At 47.7% G+C, this 17,414-nt stretch overlaps 1 protein-coding gene across 8 annotated transcripts in view; it reads left to right on the top strand.

The window, feature by feature from the left end:
• CAPZB (capping actin protein of muscle Z-line subunit beta) overlaps nt 1–17,414 on the top strand; it is a 145,869-nt gene that overhangs the window by 63,980 nt on the left and 64,475 nt on the right. The window lies entirely within an intron of this gene.

Here is a 17,414-nt window from a genome sequence, read left to right as displayed (position 1 = left end):
ATGACTGCTAGGAGAGGCACGCATGTTATTCACAGAGAAAACTTGACACAGCAGCCCGAAAGGTCTGCAGTGCCACTATTTGTATATTTATAGGGATGCAAACTCCCAGCTGAGAGGCAAGTGTGTGACACAGAGCGGAGCCTGTGGAAGGAGTTGGGAATCTGTTGTATCTCATTCATAGTAATTCAGGAAATGGGAAGAAAGAGGTTTCTTGAGGTCACTGGCTGCTCAGAGAGACAACTGCACGTGCTTCTGATGTAAGTGGAGAGAAGGCAGGCATCAAAAAGAGAGGGCCCCGCCAGACAGTCGACATTTCAGATGGGTAGTAACATAGTTGTGATGCAAATGAATCCACTGTGTGCTCAGGATAAGGGGTCCCCGGCCAGGAACCAGCGAGTGAGGAAGATCATTGAAGTGGGCTTGGCGGGATCTGGAGGCACAGGCCCCTGTGGAAAGGGCAGCTGCCTGCGTTACTCCCGGTGCTTGTTGCCCTGTTGGAAATAGAGCCTCTGTTGCTCATTTTCACATTTTTCTAGAGGAGCCATATATTTGGGTTTTTATGTAAAATTCCCTGGTTTTTTTGTTTGTTTGCTTTGAGACAGAGTCTCATTCTCTCACCTGGGCTGTAGTGCAGTGGGGCGATCTTGGTTCACTGCAATCTCCTGCCTCAGCCTCCCCAGTAGCTGGGATTACAGGCGCCCACCACCATGCCCAGCTGATTTTGTATTTTTATTAGAGACGCGATTTCACCATTATGGTCAGGCTTGTCTCAAACTCTTGACCTCAAGTGATCTGCCTGTCTCGGCCTCCCAAAGTGCTGGGATTACAGGCGTGAGCTACTGCGCACGACAGAATATCCTGATTTCTAAACATTGGCCTGCCCATTAGATTGGCTGGGTCCAGTTTTGTGTAGAACCTGGACCTGAGTGTGTGAAATGTGAGCTGGGGGCGGGTGGGCGGTGTGGGCTGGAGGGGTTGGAGGAGATGTCCTTTGTTGAGAAATACTGAAGTATGAAGTTGGATAGGTAGGAGGTATCCTTGAAAGTGAGGAGACCTTGGACTTGATGTGGTGAGAATGGTCACCATCAGCCCACTGACTGCTGAGCTTGTATGCAGCGCCTCATGCGCAGCCATATTTAAACTCTCAGCAGTCCTGTGAGGTAGGACTACAGAGTGCGGTCTGGGAAGTGCTTTAATGGCCTTGCATTTTTCTTGGTCAGAAATCTATGATTGATCCTATGTGGAAGAGGGGGGCAAAAGCTGAAGGTGTGATCCGCCTTTAATTTGGTCAGCTGCAGGGGCTTGTTTTTCCTCTAAACTCAGCATGAAAGCATGCTTGGCTGAATTTAAATTTAGTTTGCCAATTTAGTTATTACTGTATTTTAGAAATAAGCCAAACATAGAAGTAGGAAATGATGAACAAATTTTTCTCAGTAGACCCTTCCTGGTGTTTAATAGGCTGTTTTGTTCTTATGGCAACTGAAGTGTTTCACTACAGCTGTGTCTTTTCTCCGGGATTCCCTCATCACTCTCTCTTTCAGGGATGTGCATGTAGCTGCTTTTATGAAAACCTGGTCAACTGGTTCCCTTGCTGCCTGTGCCGGTTTTTCCTAGGCTCGACAGGGAAATTGCAGCATTGATGGCGAATGAAGGAGAGTATCAAGAGCTGTCTTTCGCCATAGCCAGATAATGAGAGAGATCACCTCTGAAGCTTAGTTGCAGGATGGTACTTGGACATGGGTTGAAGTGCCAGACCATATCTACCACTGATCTATGATGTAGTGTGTGACATTCTATAGATTACTGTCAGAGCATACTACTTTTCCTTTTTTGTTTTTGGAGAGACAGCGTCTTGCTCTGTTGCCCAGGCTGTGGTACAATCAAAGCTCAATGCAGCCTCAAACTCCTGGGCTCAAATGATCTTCCTGCCTCAGCCTTGCCAGTAGCTAGGACTACAGGCACCCACCACCACATCTGGCCAATTTTTAAAAATGTTTTATTTTGCATGAAGACTGGTTCTCTCCCTATGTTCCCTAGGCTGGTCTTGAACTGCTGACCTCAGGCAATCCTGCTTCTCTGTTTTTAACTTTCTCTTCTGTAGAATGTATGCTAGAGCTGGTGGAGGTGGGCTGAGGTTGAGGTGGACAGCTGACATGTGTTGAATACCTGCTGGATGCCCAGGACTAAGCTGGGGACTTCTGTTTGTGTTGTTTATTATTTCTTCAAAGTCATATAACACCCCTGTGAGGTACATATGACCACCTCACCTCCTTTAGATGATTTAGACTCTATAGGGAAGAAGCCAGGATAGGGATGTGGCTTGGGAGCGCCGGGAGGTCTGGTTTCTCCTACTTGCCAGGTTCCTTTGGGTTAGTCACACTGAAAGCAACAGATTAAATGTGGCATGTCTATGTGGTGTGTCATTTTTGCCTGTTGGGAGAGAAACTGTTAATTAAATTCATTAGTAATCTAAAATGTTAACACATAGGTATATTATGGAGAATAATGTTAACTTCACATAATTTAAAAGCAAGAACTAGTCATGGGGCAAAAAATCCCTTCTCAGAGCCAGCTCATTTATGATTAGTGGTTCTCTTTCCTCCGCTGCCTCAGGGGGCGGCCTGAGAGGCGCCAGCTCCCCTCTCTGGCTGTGTGGAGGCTACCTGGGGGCCCTGTCTACCTCAGAGGCTGAACAAGAGGCCAGAGTGGATTCCATCATCCAGAGTGGGTTGGGGAAATGGTGTTCTCATTAATTTTTTAATTGAAGTATGAGGAATGTCACAATGGAAATGGAGCATGACTTTTCAACAAATTAGGATCTGGTAATGCATGCCTCATTAAAACTATATTGACACGCATTGGCCAGGCGCGGAGGCTCGTGCCTGTAATCCCAGCACTTTGGGAGGCCAAGGCAGGTGGATAACTTGAGACCAGGAGTTCGAGACCAGCTTGGCCAACACGGTGAAACCCCATCACTACTGACAAAAAACTATATTGACATGCTTCAAAAGCCATTTTCGGATTGATGGCCTGGCTTTGAGCTCCTTGCTACGTGTGATGCTCGTGTAAGGGGCGGTGCACTGGCTTTGTACTGGATCCTGTGACTGATCCTGGAAGTTTCTTCTTTGAATGTTTTATTTTCATTACTGCCAGTGTTCTCTGGGAATGACAGCTTTTCTTCTTTCCTGTTTAACTGGATTTACAAAATGCTTTTATTCTGTAAGGATTGGTCTGTGCTGAGTATACTGTTGTGGCATTGAAGTTCACATGCAGTTTTAGTTTCTTCCCAAAGCTGTATTTTCAGAAAATTCACACTATTACGCACCTGTCTAAAGGCAAAGGATCCAGGCCTTTGTCTGGTGTAATCCGGGATCAGCCAGATGTTTTGAGAGTAGCTAATGCACTGCTGCTCCGTGCAAACAGCAGTCACTCCTCCCTGCTCACCTGCCCAAGATAATGAAGGTGGGGAGACTGTTGTTTTCAAGAAAAGTCTCCAGTTTTAAGACGGACGAGAATGTCAGGATTTGCCAGCATTCCCCATGAAGGGAATGGCCTCGCTTAGATGTCAGGGCCAGGGAACTGTGGGGGAATGGATCCAGTCCACCATGGTCTGATTAAAGAGTGGCATTAAAGAGAAATATGAGGGATGCTTGGCAGCCAGGACAAGGCAGCCCAATTTATCATGCCAGATCAGCTTTCTTTTTTCTTCCCAGCATCAGAGTTTTTGCTGCCTTGGGATTATGAGGCCTGCTCTGATTGGTGGGAAATGACCTTCCTTTGCAGATGGCCAAAACATCATTTTCTTACATATTAATCCCATTGTGCTAGAGTGAATCCAGCCGAAATCTGTTGTTAAGCTGTTTCAAAAATACCCACATGTCCATGAGGGCCAAGAATCATATGATGTGAAGATGTTCCCTTGGCTTCATAAACTTGGCCCTTCTATGGCCTTACTCTGCACACTGGCAGCAAGAGCAGAAATGTCTCAGCTGGGGTGTATTTTGAGCCCTGAGCTGAGGAAGGTGTTTGTTTCTGCGTATTGGCACCCAGCAGGCCTTCCGTCCTTTGCCTTTTTAAGAGCAAACCAAAAATAGCCGTGAATCTGTTTAACTAGGCAAGAAAGTCTCTGCTTGCAAACATTGGGCACTTCATGTTTTTAGTTCCTTTACTTCTTTCTTTCTTATAGTCGCCCTAAGGCTCAGCTCTTGGGTGTCCCCAGACTTTACTCAAGCAAGGGGAAGACATCAGGGCTGGGAAAGTATCCAGGCCAGTGAGGTAAAGGTGGAAGAGACATTCTGATTTTTTAGTGGGGAGTTGATAACTTCGTAGGTTAATTCATTTCAGCATATTCTTCTTTTTAAGTAGCTAGAACAGCGCTCTAGAAACAGAAAGAGCCAGCTGGGCATAGGTCTTCACACTGCCAGCCTCAGCAGTAGCCATACTTTGAAATTATCTCTGTCACACCCCTGCATCGCCACCCCCATCAGGGCTGCATGAATCTGCAGGGAGTGTGATTTGACAGATGAGAAGGCTGAGCACATGGGGGACGTGTCCACGTTCGGGCCTCAGTGAACAAGTGAGTGGAGACCTGCTGCTTACGTTTCCAAGAACCTGCTGTCCATGAAGCAGCCCATGGAGCCAGCTCACACACATTTGTAATTGATTGGTGACATGAAGGCTGATACTATTAGTTAATAGTTCATTAATACGATTGATTAGCAGAATATCTGATGTCTGCTAAGCAGTGCTGCTCAGTTTTCAGTCTTTAATAGTTAAAGCAATGAAATCTGGAAATTATTTTTCCAGGGACAGCTGTGTGGAGCACAACTCAGTTTTGTCCCCCAGGTGATGAAGGTGCACTGGGCCTGGGACCCAAGATGACTACCCCGGCCTTTGGGGATCTTAAAGGCCAGATACCATCTGCTTTATCTGTGTTAATAGAGTAAGCAGGCTTACATTTTCTTCTTCCCTGGCTTCCCCTTTAGCATTGTCATTCCAACAATCTCAGACCAGCATGTTTCCTCCTTTATTTCAAAGACAACATTTAAAATGTCTTCACTTAGGCTAGGCCTGGTGGCTCACACTTACAATCCCAGCACTTTGGGAGGCCAAGGTGGGAGGACTGCTTGAGCTCAGGAGTTTGAGACCGGCCTGGGCAACATAGGGAGACTCCATCTCTACTGAAAATTTTAAAAAAATTTTGGGCATGGTGGCATGCTCCTGTGGTCCCAGCTACCCAGAAAGCTGAGGTGGGAGGATCACTTGAGCCCAGGAGGTCAAAGCCACAGTGAGCTATGATCACCCCACTGTACTCCAGTTTGGGTGAGAGAATGAGACCTTGCTTTTTTTTCTTTTTTCTTTTTTTTAAAGTTTTTGCCTTTCTAAAGGGATGTCAGCTGAAGTAGATGAAAAGGTAGTGGATTCAGTCGACATTTATTGAGCACCTCCTGGAAGTCAGGCACTGTGTTTTACTCTGGGAAGAAATGCAGCCTTTATTCCTTGCCTTCTCTTCCACAGGTCAAAATGCAAGGATTCTTCAGCTTGATCCCCGAAAAGAATGACCCTAGTTGGATTCTCTCGGGCCACTGGTCATTGACCAGTGAATAAGCTCTGAGGATGAGTAGCAAGAGCTGTAGAACTGAGTTATTCTTTCTGCAAGCATTTATTATATGCACCAGAAGCTCTGAGGATGAGTAGCAAGAGCTGTAGAACTGAGTTATTCTTTCTGCAAGCATTTATTATATGCACCATCCATGCACCAGACACTGTTTAGGTGCCAGGGTTTTCGTGGAGAACCAGATGAAAGGCTTCACTATCTATGGAGCTGACGTTTCGTGGGGAATTAGTTTCTGGAAGGAGGACTTGGCTGTGGTCAGCTTTACACGCTGTACATCTATTGAACAGGATAACTGGCAGCTGTGCTTATTTGTTTTACACATAAAGGCGTTAGAGGCTCTTTAATGGTCGTACCCAGCTCTCAGTAAATGTTTGTCCACTTCTGTAAGCCACTGCTCGCCACCTTTTCACTGTTTTCTCAGCGACTTGTGCCTTGGTGCTTCTCAGATTCTTTTCCCAAAGTACTCATGTCAATAGAGGAAGAAAGAAGAGCAGATACACATCTTTGGAGTTTTAGGGGAAAATCCAAAGGTGCCTGCCTCAAGGAGAGCATTGTATGTTTTGTCTTATTTAGAAATTGTATTCTGTCTGGGAATGTGGCAGTCACCTGAAGTTACAACTACTTGGGAGGCTGAGGTGGAAGGATCGCTTGAACCCCAGAGATTAAGACCAGCCTGGGCAACATAACTAGACCCCATCTCTTAAGAAAAAAAAATTAAAAAATAAATTGTATTCCAATCCATAAACATGCCCACATGCAAGACATTTTAACATTAAAAAAATGCTTTTTCCACTGAAGTTCCCCATGGGTTTATGTTAAGGGTGGGGAAACTTGGCTTCCTCTCTCCTCCCCATCCTGGGGTCTGCCTGGAAGTTTTCTCCTCTGGGCCGAGTGTTGTCTCTGGAGCAGGAGCCGGGGAATGGATGGAATCATTGGTAATATGCACCAGCCCCTACACAGTCTCTGTTGTGACTGATGTTTCTGAGCGTATTCGGAGCTGTCGTATAGACAACACTGCTATAGTTCCCGTTATACAAGGAGAAAAAGCATTCCAGCCAAAAGCCTCCAGCAGGATTTTAATGAACTCCATTCCTTGGAAAATTGTGGTGAGTCTTTTCACGTGGGCCTTTTGCTCTGTGAATGGGCGGCAGCTGTGGGGACTGAGGCAGGGAGAACAGGAGGCACGCTCTGGACCGTAGGTGCCGAGCTGGCCATTTCCCGCCCAACCTGGCCTCTCCGGAGGGTGGCGGCCTTTCATGACCCTGGCCTGTTATTGACCTGAGGACCTGCCACCTAATAGTGCAGCCTCTGATTTGTGTCCAGGTGGCAGCCAGGCAGCCCTTCTCCACCAGGAAGAAATGGCATGATTTGATTAGAAAGAGGAAGTGGGGTTTCCTGGGGTGCTCTCACCTGACCGGCTCCCTCATAGATTTGGCCAGAAGTGATTTCAGATTCTGATGAGTTCTGTTACATGCAGCATAATGGTTCCTCATTTTATCCAATTAAGAATGAGATGAATTGCCTCCTGTAAAGGCAATCCAGACAATTACGGTAGAATGAATGAGAGAGAAAGGAAATGAACCAAAGAGATTAGTAGGGCCATTGGCTTTATTTTGTGTGTGTGTTCCTTGGGGAGCAAAGACTGTTTCCAGGAGACTGTAACGATGTATCCACCACTCCTGAGCTGTCCTAGAACAGTCATGGTTGATTTTCCATTAGGGGAAGGGGCTTGAATTTCTCCAAAGCCAACTACTTTGAAAATTGATGTTCTCCCATCGTCTTTAAGATAGTCACCCCAGTAAGCTTTGGTTATTTTTCAGAGATTACGAATTTCAAAGTAGAAATTATTTTTTGTTTGATCTCAGATTAACAATTTGACTCTTCCCTCTTTCATTCCCTATAAAATACTTTTCAATTACGTGGAAAAAAATTTGTTTCATCTTTTTAAATTAAATATAGAAAATAGAGACGGGGGTCTCACCATGTTGCCCAGGTTGGTCTCAAACTTCTAAACTCAAGCAGTCCTTCCACCTTGGCCTCCCAAAGTTCTGGGATTATAGGTGTGAGCCACTGTGCCTGGCCAAAATAAATAAATTTTTAATGGATCTCCATCAGATGTCAGCAAGTACTGATAGATGGTCTCATTATTAATACACTTCATCCAGACCTTATCTGTCTTCATAGCCATTCTGTGAAGTGAGTGGGAGGAAACCGAGGAATGGAGGAGGGCAGTGAGTCTCGGACCTGATAGGTGATGCGTACGGTGAGGTTGGGAAGAAGAGGTGTCAAGCCCACCTCTTGATTCCAGTCGGTATTTTCCACTGAATTACAGTCTTACAAATGAAAATATTATAGAGTGCCGTTTCTTACATGTCCTGCCAAAGCTAAGTCATCTTTTAAAAGTGAAAATGTAAAGGAAATTTATACTGAGGGCCAGGGAAGAAGGGTCACCTTCAGGGAAAAGGACTTAAACTTCTCTTCCTGCTGCTGCTGGTGTGGAGCTCTGGGCAGGCGATGCTCCTCCAGAGCTTGACCAGCAGAGGAGCCGCCACTGCCTTCAACCGGCCGGGCTGTGGGGAACCCAGGCTCAGTTGGAACAGTGGGGCAAAGGCAAAGCTTCCTATTGCAGCCCCGCGCCCCTCCACACTTTGCATTGTGTGTGTTTGGGGGGATAGTGCTATTTTGAAAGCATCCCGCCCGGACACAAGTAGCATATCACTATACTTTCAGTTAAAACAAATGTAAAAAGTTTGGAAAAAGCAGTGCACTGCAAGAACCAATGGGATGGTTCAGTAAGGGGGCTTATTTCTAGGTGGCATGTCCTTTTGCTGTTACAAATGGGCTCTTGTCCCCCCATCTCCCCTGGCATCTTATCTGTTCTAACTGGTTTATGCTGAAGCACAGGCTGATTTTGGTACATTTAATTTAAAGGCAGTCATCTAAGAGGCAAGCAGGCAGTGCTTGAAGACAGCTGCAGAGCTCCGGGCTGAGTGGCGGAATCAAATGGGTCAGAATTCTCAGAAACAGACCTAGTAATGGAACACTTAGAACAATCACAAGTGGTATTCCTATTGGGGAGAAAAATAATTGTTCAATAAATGTGTTGAAACAGCTAATGCTTTTGAAGGAAAACACACTAAAACTCTATTGCAACAGCATGTAGTCGTATTTCATATTTCTCATGGACTGAAGAATTAACCTTTAAACGAACATGAAAGGCCCAGAGAGCAAACATCAGTATTTGATCTTGAGATGGAAGAGGCTTTTAGAAGGTGCATAAGCCAGTGCCGAAATGATAGCTTTGACTGCATGCAAATTTAACTTAGAAGTTTACACAAAATGAAAAAGCAAGGAACACACTCTGAAAAGCATTTGTACCTTTTGGTAAAACACTTCTATCTTTAAATCTGAGAACACCTGCTGAGGCTATTACAGTTGTCGTCCCCATTGGAAAGATGAAGAAGCAGGGCCTCCAGCAGTTTATCCAGGGTCATCAAGTATAGTGGTGGAGCTAAGCTTTGAACCCAGACAACCTGACTCCGGGGCTGTTAGCCACCACATGGCATTGCCTCCATCAATAAGAAAAGTGGGAATATTTTGTTAGAACAAAGAGCTGGCTACATAGGCGGTTCACAGAGGAAGAAATGCAAATGCCTAATATGTGAAACTTTTGGTCCTCACTGGTAGTCAGAGGTGCCAAATAAACGGGGATGGGATGGCTGGAAAAGGCTCCTTCATGGACGACTGTTCGTTCTGCTTGGTGGGTGGATTCATTTCTTGTTGGACTGTGACCTGCACATTTTGTGACTTTCTAGTAAAGGGGATCCCCTTACCTTGGCATTGAGTCCCTTGAGGGATAAAGGGCAGCGACTGACTGGGAGAAATCCAGAAATCCAGAGTCTGGATACTCAGACTCCCTTGTCTATTAGGAGCATCATCACCCATGTTGGCATATTAAAGGCTCTGAGAAGTCCCGCAGTTAATAAAAAAAGAACTGAACCTGTTTTTCATAACTCACTTTCAAGGAATGCGCTTTGGGAAACATTGGTTTCCTGGGAAGGGTCATAACCTACACACTAAATGGCCTGGATTCTACACCCTTTTTTGACAATATCCCTAAGTGTGATGTTAGCCAAACCTTTTATTTTCATAACTGTTTGGTAAAATGGGATAGAAGGAAACGTAGCTTTTTTGGAATTATTTATTTATATTTGCAAATAGAGAATTGCTTCAGGAAACTTCCTCCTGCTTCAATAGGAGGGACAAAGGTAGATGAAAAGAAAGCACTGTGTCCATTAAGAAGGTGCCTTGGCAAATCTTATTGAAGTCAGGAGACCTGGGCTGTGGCTTTGAGTCTGCCACTAAGTTGCTTTGGGAATTGCAGATCTCCTTGGGTCTCGGGCCCCCACTCTGCAAAGTGCCGGCCTGATGGCCTCTCCGTCTCTCAGAACCAGGGGTCTGTTGCCTAGAACTAAAAGAACATCACTATGGATACTCTTCTGTTGATGTCACCACTTTCAGGCTCCCCTTTTGCTGGCAGAAGAGGCCTCAGTTTCTCTCAGGTCTATGACCTGCCCCATCTGGTAAATAGGTGGAGAGAACACAACAGGCAGAGGCCTCCAGCAGATGCTCCAGCCCACAGTCTTTGTCCCTGGGTGGCTCACTAGGGCCAGAAGAGAAGGCTTACTGGGACTTGAATCCTGGCCTGGTCACCTTCCATCTTTGAGACCTTGGGCAGGAGACTTCATCTCATAGTTTCCGAAAGCTGAATTCATGAGACGGTTGTGAGGATTCGGGGTGCGTGTAAACTGCAGATGTGAGTGGAAGACAGGCACTTAATTGATGCCAGCTGATGCCTTTACCGCCTTCGTTGGGTTCCTAGGGCTGGTTGGCTCACTCCTGGGTTCTGTCAGCCTAGAGGCTGTACTCTGACGTCCTGGGCAGGCTTCTGGGCTGCGTTTTCACAGGTGAACCCAGTCCCAGCCTTGGTACCAGTGGGGCATTTTATAACCCAGTGCACGTTTGCAAGGACTCGGCTTATTTAACTGAGGAAGGAGATTAAGAGGCCCTCCGTTGAGGCCTTGTAGATAGTCATGAGAACTTGTCAAGGTGAGGATGCCCGAACAGGAAGCTGGAAACTCCACGGCCCCCCACCCAAAGGCGAGTCGTGGAGGTCAGAAGGTGAGCGTCCAGGCTGTGGCTGACTGGTTTCCATTCTGCAGAGATAAGGGTCATCTGACACCAGCTGCACAGTCTGCCCTGGTGGGGTCTCTTCCCCTCCTCTTCCTGATTGCTCGCTAGGCGCTTTTCTTCCTGCTTCTGCTCGCTGAATGAGGAGCTGCCCCCGGTTATCTTTGGGAAAGTCTTCGGAAGCCCTGGGAGAGAAAGCTAGAGAAGAGCATGGCTGGATGGTCTGAGGCGGTAGGAAGGAGTCTTAGGTTGAGCTCGGTGTCCAAGGACAAGCCAGCCTTGCAGCCTCCCAGGTCATCAGACCCCTCACTCCTCAGCCTTCTGGAGGTGCCAGGTTACCTGTGAGACCCAGCTCCTCAGGATCCTTTCTGTCGGTTTCCCGCTTCCTTGCCGTTTACCCTCTTCCTTATCAGCACTGCTCACCTCTTGCCCACATCTCCAGTCTCCCCCCAGGCATCCTTTTCCCCAGCTTGAGAGCCTCCCAGTCTATGTGTGAGGGTCCTATGCAACCTCCCAGTGATGGGCCTCTGTTCTGTAGCGTCTTTCCTCTCTGGGCCTCTCCTGGGACTGCTCTCTGGTGGGGAGGCTGCTTTAGCAGCTCACCTGCTGCACCTGTTCATGACCCTGATGCAGAAAATACTTGTGAGGTGCCACTAGCCAAGAAGCAGATCAAGGCTGAAAGTGGAGTCCTCATTTGTTTTGCAGACACTCTTGGAAACAGGTTGGCCATTTAGTGCCCCCTACCACTCCTTTATATGCCAGTCCAGAGAAGCCTGTTTTGGTGTACTTGGGAATTCAGGTTCTACAAAATTCTTGGTTAGGTGTTTCTAGGCTGTTAGTCTGAGATTGGATGCCTGAAATGCCTGGTTAGGAGCACTGAAGTTGATGGTGGAGTGCCTCGAAATCGAAAGGCACAATCCAGTTCAGCTCTCATCTTTATCACGTCTTAGCTGTGTGACCACTGAGCCTCAGTTTCCTCATCTGTGAGATGGGCATAACAACACTAACCTCAAGAATTAGAGATGGTGGGTGTAAAGCTTCTAGCTTACTACCTGGCTTGTAGTAGCTGACTGCAAGAAGTTCTGAGGTCACGTCAAACTTGCGTAAAATACTCTGCTGTTCTCCTGGGTTTTAAGAGATAACTATTGTGTGCCAGGTACTGTTCCAGACACTTTGCTTATTTAAACTGCACACCACAAGGTTGATCTTTTATGCCCATTTTACAGATGAGGAAACCAAGTGAGGTTTCATGAGTTGGTCCAAGCCTCACAGCTAATTAGTAAGGAACAGAGCTGGGATCTACCCCTGACTGCAAAGCCTGTCGTCATCGCGCTGTTTGTGCCGAAAGCTGCTCCAGGAGTAGCTTTCTCCGTGTCACTGCAGGTCACCAGAGGACGACTGGCTCTGAATGTAGCTATCTTCACAATTCTTAGCACCAGCAAGAAGTTATTCAGTCTCCATAGTGGGTAGCTTCCCCTTTCCCACGTTGAAAGGACGTCCTGTTCTGGCCTCCTGTGGTTGAAGGTGCACTGCTGATGGAGACGGAAGCATCCATGGTAACAAGCACAAGACCCCGACATCCCAGCTGCCAGCTGCCAAGCAGCAGTGCCGTGGGCATCAGCGGGCGGGGAGGTTCCAGTGCACCCAGAGGCTTTGCACTGCTTACATAAAGGCGCTCCAGAGCCTTAGAAGGGATGCGTGGGGGAGGAATAGTCCCGCCCTCCTCCTTTTTTGGGTCATTGGCCCTCACTGGGCCGGACACTTCTTATTCACTAATCAGACGGTTTGCGGTTGCCCTTTGCCACATCTGTGGCTGCCTTCCTGGGCCTGTCGAGCTCACAATTAAGGTTCATTAGAGACCCTGTCAGTCATAGCACGCACAGACCCTGCCTGAGAGAGGCCTTGCCAAGGGGCTGGCCAGTCCCATGCCCCCACCAAAATGAGTCCCTTTGCAAACGACTGCCGACCAAATTCTAGAGGCTTTGTGTGCAGGAGAGGGGGTGTGAGCAGCCCTTGTGAGACTCCAGACTCTCAGGTCCTAGTGGGCCCACTGCCTTTTATGTAATTGAAACCTTCAGGCGAGCACTGGAATTGATGTTCCAGATGGTGGCGGCGGGAGTGCTGTCAGATGGACGCTTTGGAGGGAGCATCTGACAGCCGGCCCCTCCAAAAAGAGATTCAGAACCAAATGCAGAAGAGATTTAATGATCGTTAATCTCCCTCTCTCTCTTTCTGGAATATATTGGGACTCTTAATTACTATTGACTGGAAGCTAAAACAACACTCCTGGTTCAGAACAAAACTCTTTAGGAGATTTGCCCCAGGCTGAAAGGATTATCCTTCATACAAGGGGATTTTTTTTTTTTTTTTTTTTTTTTTTTTGCCTCTTTCTAACCATGTGTTGAACATCAGTTGGGAGTAGAGGCAATATGTACATCAGGTGTTTTAAAGAGGCTTAATACTTCACCCACGTTGTTTTCTTGTCTCATTGACCTTCCTAGTCCCAAACGCTGCCTGTAGGGACAGCCAAATCTCCAGGTTGTATCTAATGCACTGAAAGCACTGCTGTGTTCTGTAACTGTAGTCTTAGCACTGGAGGGCCCTCTGGCTTCTGAGCACCTGCGGGATGCCATGATGCTTATCTCTACCCCCATACCCTAACACAGTCTTTGGCCACATGTTGATGCCAAATAAATATGAGATAATGAACCAAAAACCCTGCTATCCCCAAATTCTGAGGGGAGTCCACATTAGACATTCTAGGCTATGTGATCTGAGACCGAGAGATGAGAGGGGACAGGGATGCCTCGTGAAGCTGAGCTGTGACTCAGGAGACCTCAGCCCCTGGCACTCAAGGGCTGGTGATCCTGGCAGATGGCAGTATATGGACAGAGTCTTTTTTTTTTTTTTTTTTTTTCCTTAGACAGAGTCTTGCTCAGTTGCCCAGGCTGGAGTGCAGTGGCATGATCTCCGTTCACTGCAAGCTCCGCCTCCTGGGTTCATGCCATTCTTCTGCGTCAGCCTCCTGAGTAGCTGGGACTACAGGCACCTGCCATCATACCCGGCTGATTTTTTTTGTATTTTTAGCAGAGATGGCGGGGTTTCACCATGTCAGCCAGGATGGTCTTGATCTCCTGACTTTGTGATCCGCCCGCCTCGGCCTCCCAAAGTGCTGGGATTACAGGTGTGAGCCACCGCGCCCGGCCTGGACAGAGTTTTTAAGGTCACGGAGTCATGAATCAGCTGGGGCTGGGTGCATGCACCCTGAATATCTAGGTGACCTGAGTAAGCTACCTAGACTCCAGGCCTCAGTTTCCTCATCTTTGTAATGGAAAGAATTCTGGATTTGCCTCATTCTCAAAGAGGGCAGTTGTGATTATTAAAGGAAGTCGTGTGGGGAAAATGCTTGGTGCAGATCATCCAAGGAAGGTGGTGGAATCTTCACCTTCCAGTAGTAGCTGGAACTGCTGGCCTGTACCACTGTGCCTGGCTAATTTTTATATTTTTAGTGGAGATGGGGTTTTACCATTTTGGCCAGGCTGGTCTCAAAACTCCTGACCTCAAGTGATCTGCCTGCCTCGGCCTCCCAAAGTGCTGGGATTACAGGCATGAGCCACCACGCCCAGTCATATTTTATTTCATATATATATATATATGTATATATGTATTTTTTTTTCTTTTTTTTTTTTTTTGAGATGGAGTCTCACTCTGTCTGGGCAACTGAGCAAGACTCCGTCTCGGGAAAAGAAAAAAAAAAAAAAAAGACTGTCCATATACTGCCACATGCCGGGACCACCAGCCCTTGAGTGCCCAGGGGCTGAAATCTCCTTAGTCACAGCTCAGCTCCACGAGGCATCCCTGTCCCCTCTCATCTCTTGGTCTCAGATCACACAGCCTAGAATGTCTAATGTGGACTCCTCTCAGAATTTGGGGATAGCGGGATTTTCGGTTCATTATCTCATGAAGGTGGTGACAGGAGTGGCTGGAATCCATTGCTTTGCCGTGATCACTGAGCTGTCCTTTTAAGGAGGAGAGTGCGTGCCCCTTGTCAAAAGCAGCCTGTGTTTCTCTGTTTGGCCAGGTAGGTGGGTGGATGCTGCTTGATCAGGCTCTGAAAGGTCGTGCCTTCTTCCAGGTGGGAGAGAGACTGTGAGGTGAGCTCAGATCTTGCAATGACAAGCAAGCATTTCTCCCATTACCTCTTTTTTTTTTTTTTTTTTTTTTTGAGACGTAGTTTCGCTCTGTCACCCAGGCTGGAGTGCAGTGGCGTGATCTCGGCTCACTGCAGCCTCCGCCTCCCAAGATTAAGTGATTCTCCAGCCTCAGCATCTGGAGTAGCTGGAACTACTGACCTGTACCACTGTGCCTGGCTAATTTTTATATTTTTAGTGGAGATGGGGTTTTACCATTTTGGCCAGGTTGGTCTCAAAACCCCTGACCTCAAGTGATCTGCCTGCCTCGTCCTCCCAAAGTGCTGGGATTACAGGCATGAGCCACTGCGCCCAGCCGTAGATAGATAGATAGATAGATAGATAGATAGATAGATAGATAGATAGATAGATAGATAGATGGGATAGAAATAGAATGAAGTAGAGATAAGATAGATGAGAGATGAGAGATGTTGCAGATGGGTCTCACTCCTGTCTCCCAGGCTGGGAGGCCGCAGTTGTGGCCAGATCTGCGGCTCACTGCAACTTCAGCCTCCCCAGTTCAAGCGATTGTCCTGCTTCCACCTCCCGAGTAGCTGGGACTACAGATGCGTACCACTACAGCCAGCTAATTTGTGTACATTTAGTAGAGATGAGATTTCACCGTGTTGGCCAGGCTAGTCTCAAACTCCCAACCTCAAGTGATGCCACCATGCCCGGCCTACTGCTGTTACCTCTTGTACTTCACTTCTTAAGTCTTGACAGTGCAGGCATTAAGCAGGGCATGTGACAGGGAGGAACTGCAGCTGGAGTCCAGGAGGGAGGCAGGCAGGAGGGGCACTGGGTGCAGCTTAGGCTGCTGGAGGCCAGTGGAGATGTAGTTCCTGCCCAAGAAGGTTCACTGTTTTATAGAGTGCCATCCACCTTATCCAGCCTGTTATGTAAAGGTATGTCCCAATCCTCATTTTAGAGCAGTTCAATGAATGTTTATTGCTACTGCTCCTCCCTGCATTACTGGAGTATCATAACAGCCTGTAGACAGGCCTTCCTGCTTGTCGTCCACGCCTACGCCAGCCTGCTCTGCATACGGAGTAGTCTTGCCAAAATGCACTTCGGATAATGTCCCTTTATGACTCCACGTTGTCGGGATCAAGCCCGGAGAACACATCTGGGTGGAAGAGCTCTTGATCTGGCCCTGTCCCTTCCTCCTGCTTCCTCGTCTTGCACACTCCCGGGCCTGTGCCCTGTCTTATTGCATCTTTGTACATGCTGTTTCCTTGACTGGGACACATGTCCACACCAACTCTGCTCCCACTAACTGCTCATCTTCACACCTCCGCTGGGACCTCACTTCCCTCACGCCCCCACCCTGCCCCCAGGCATGCCCCTTGCTTCTCCTGTCTCTTGGGAGTTGCTCGATCCTAGGAGCTTTTGGCTCTGGGAGGGCAGGGATCTTGTCTTTTGTTCACCTTTGTATCCCCACTGTCAAGCCTGAAGTGGACATTCAGTGAGTGCACGCCTACTTGAGCCTCTATGAATGCAAGGCCCTGCCTAAGCTGAAGCACCAGGGTCAGAGTGACAAGAGAATAGTTGTGTCTTTAAAGAGCTCATAGCCATGGTGGGAGACAGATACTCAGGATGGATAGAACGCAAGGCTTCTTTTTTATTTTGAAGATGGAGTTTAGCTCTTGTTGCTCAGGCTGGAGTGTGATGGCGCAGTCTTGGCTCACTGCAGCCTCTGCCTCCCGGGTTCAAGTGATTTTCCTGCCTCAGCCTCCCAAGTAGCTGGGATTACAGACGCCTGCCACCACGCCCGGCTAATTTTTTTGTATTTTTAGTAGAGATGGGGCTTCACTGTGTTGGCCAGGGTGGTCTCAAACTCCTGACCTCAGGTGATCCACCCGCCTCGGCCTCCCAAAGTGCTGGGGTTGCAGAGGTGAGCCACCACTCCTGGCCAGAATGCAAGGCTTCTGATATGAGGAACATGGGCGCTGTGGAGCACCACGAAGGACACCATGGCCCACCCTTGGCAGACGAGTCCCAGGGAAAGCTTAGAGTGGGCAGAGCCCGAGACACAGCTGGTGGGTGGTGGGAAGGAACTAACTGGTCAGGGACTGAGCAGGAGCAGGTGGGTTTCTGCCCTGTTAGATAGAGCCTGTGAATTGGTGTCTGGTGAGCTTTGAGTTTTGATTCAGGCCACATGGGTCCCTTACCAAAAAGCAGGTGATGGGCGCACACTCTGGTTTTGCTGAGGATCAGCTGCTAGCTCCCACTCAGACTTTCTGGATGGGTAAGGGACAGAGATCAGCAGGTTCCCTGCAATTTTAAGATCATAACTGAGAAATGTGCCCTTGTAAGCCTGTTGATCCAAGAGCCTGCCTGCCTCTAGAAAAGCCCACATCAGTCTTTTCCTGGGAGTCAGTGGCCTTGTTGCCTCTGTTGAGACAGAGTTCTTTATT

This window comes from Papio anubis, chromosome 1 (genome assembly GCF_008728515.1).
Source record: "Papio anubis isolate 15944 chromosome 1, Panubis1.0, whole genome shotgun sequence".
NCBI classification, from domain to species: Eukaryota; Metazoa; Chordata; class Mammalia; order Primates; family Cercopithecidae; genus Papio; species Papio anubis.
The sequence above is the reverse complement of the archived record's forward strand: the minus strand, read 5'-3'. Positions and strand labels throughout refer to the sequence as shown.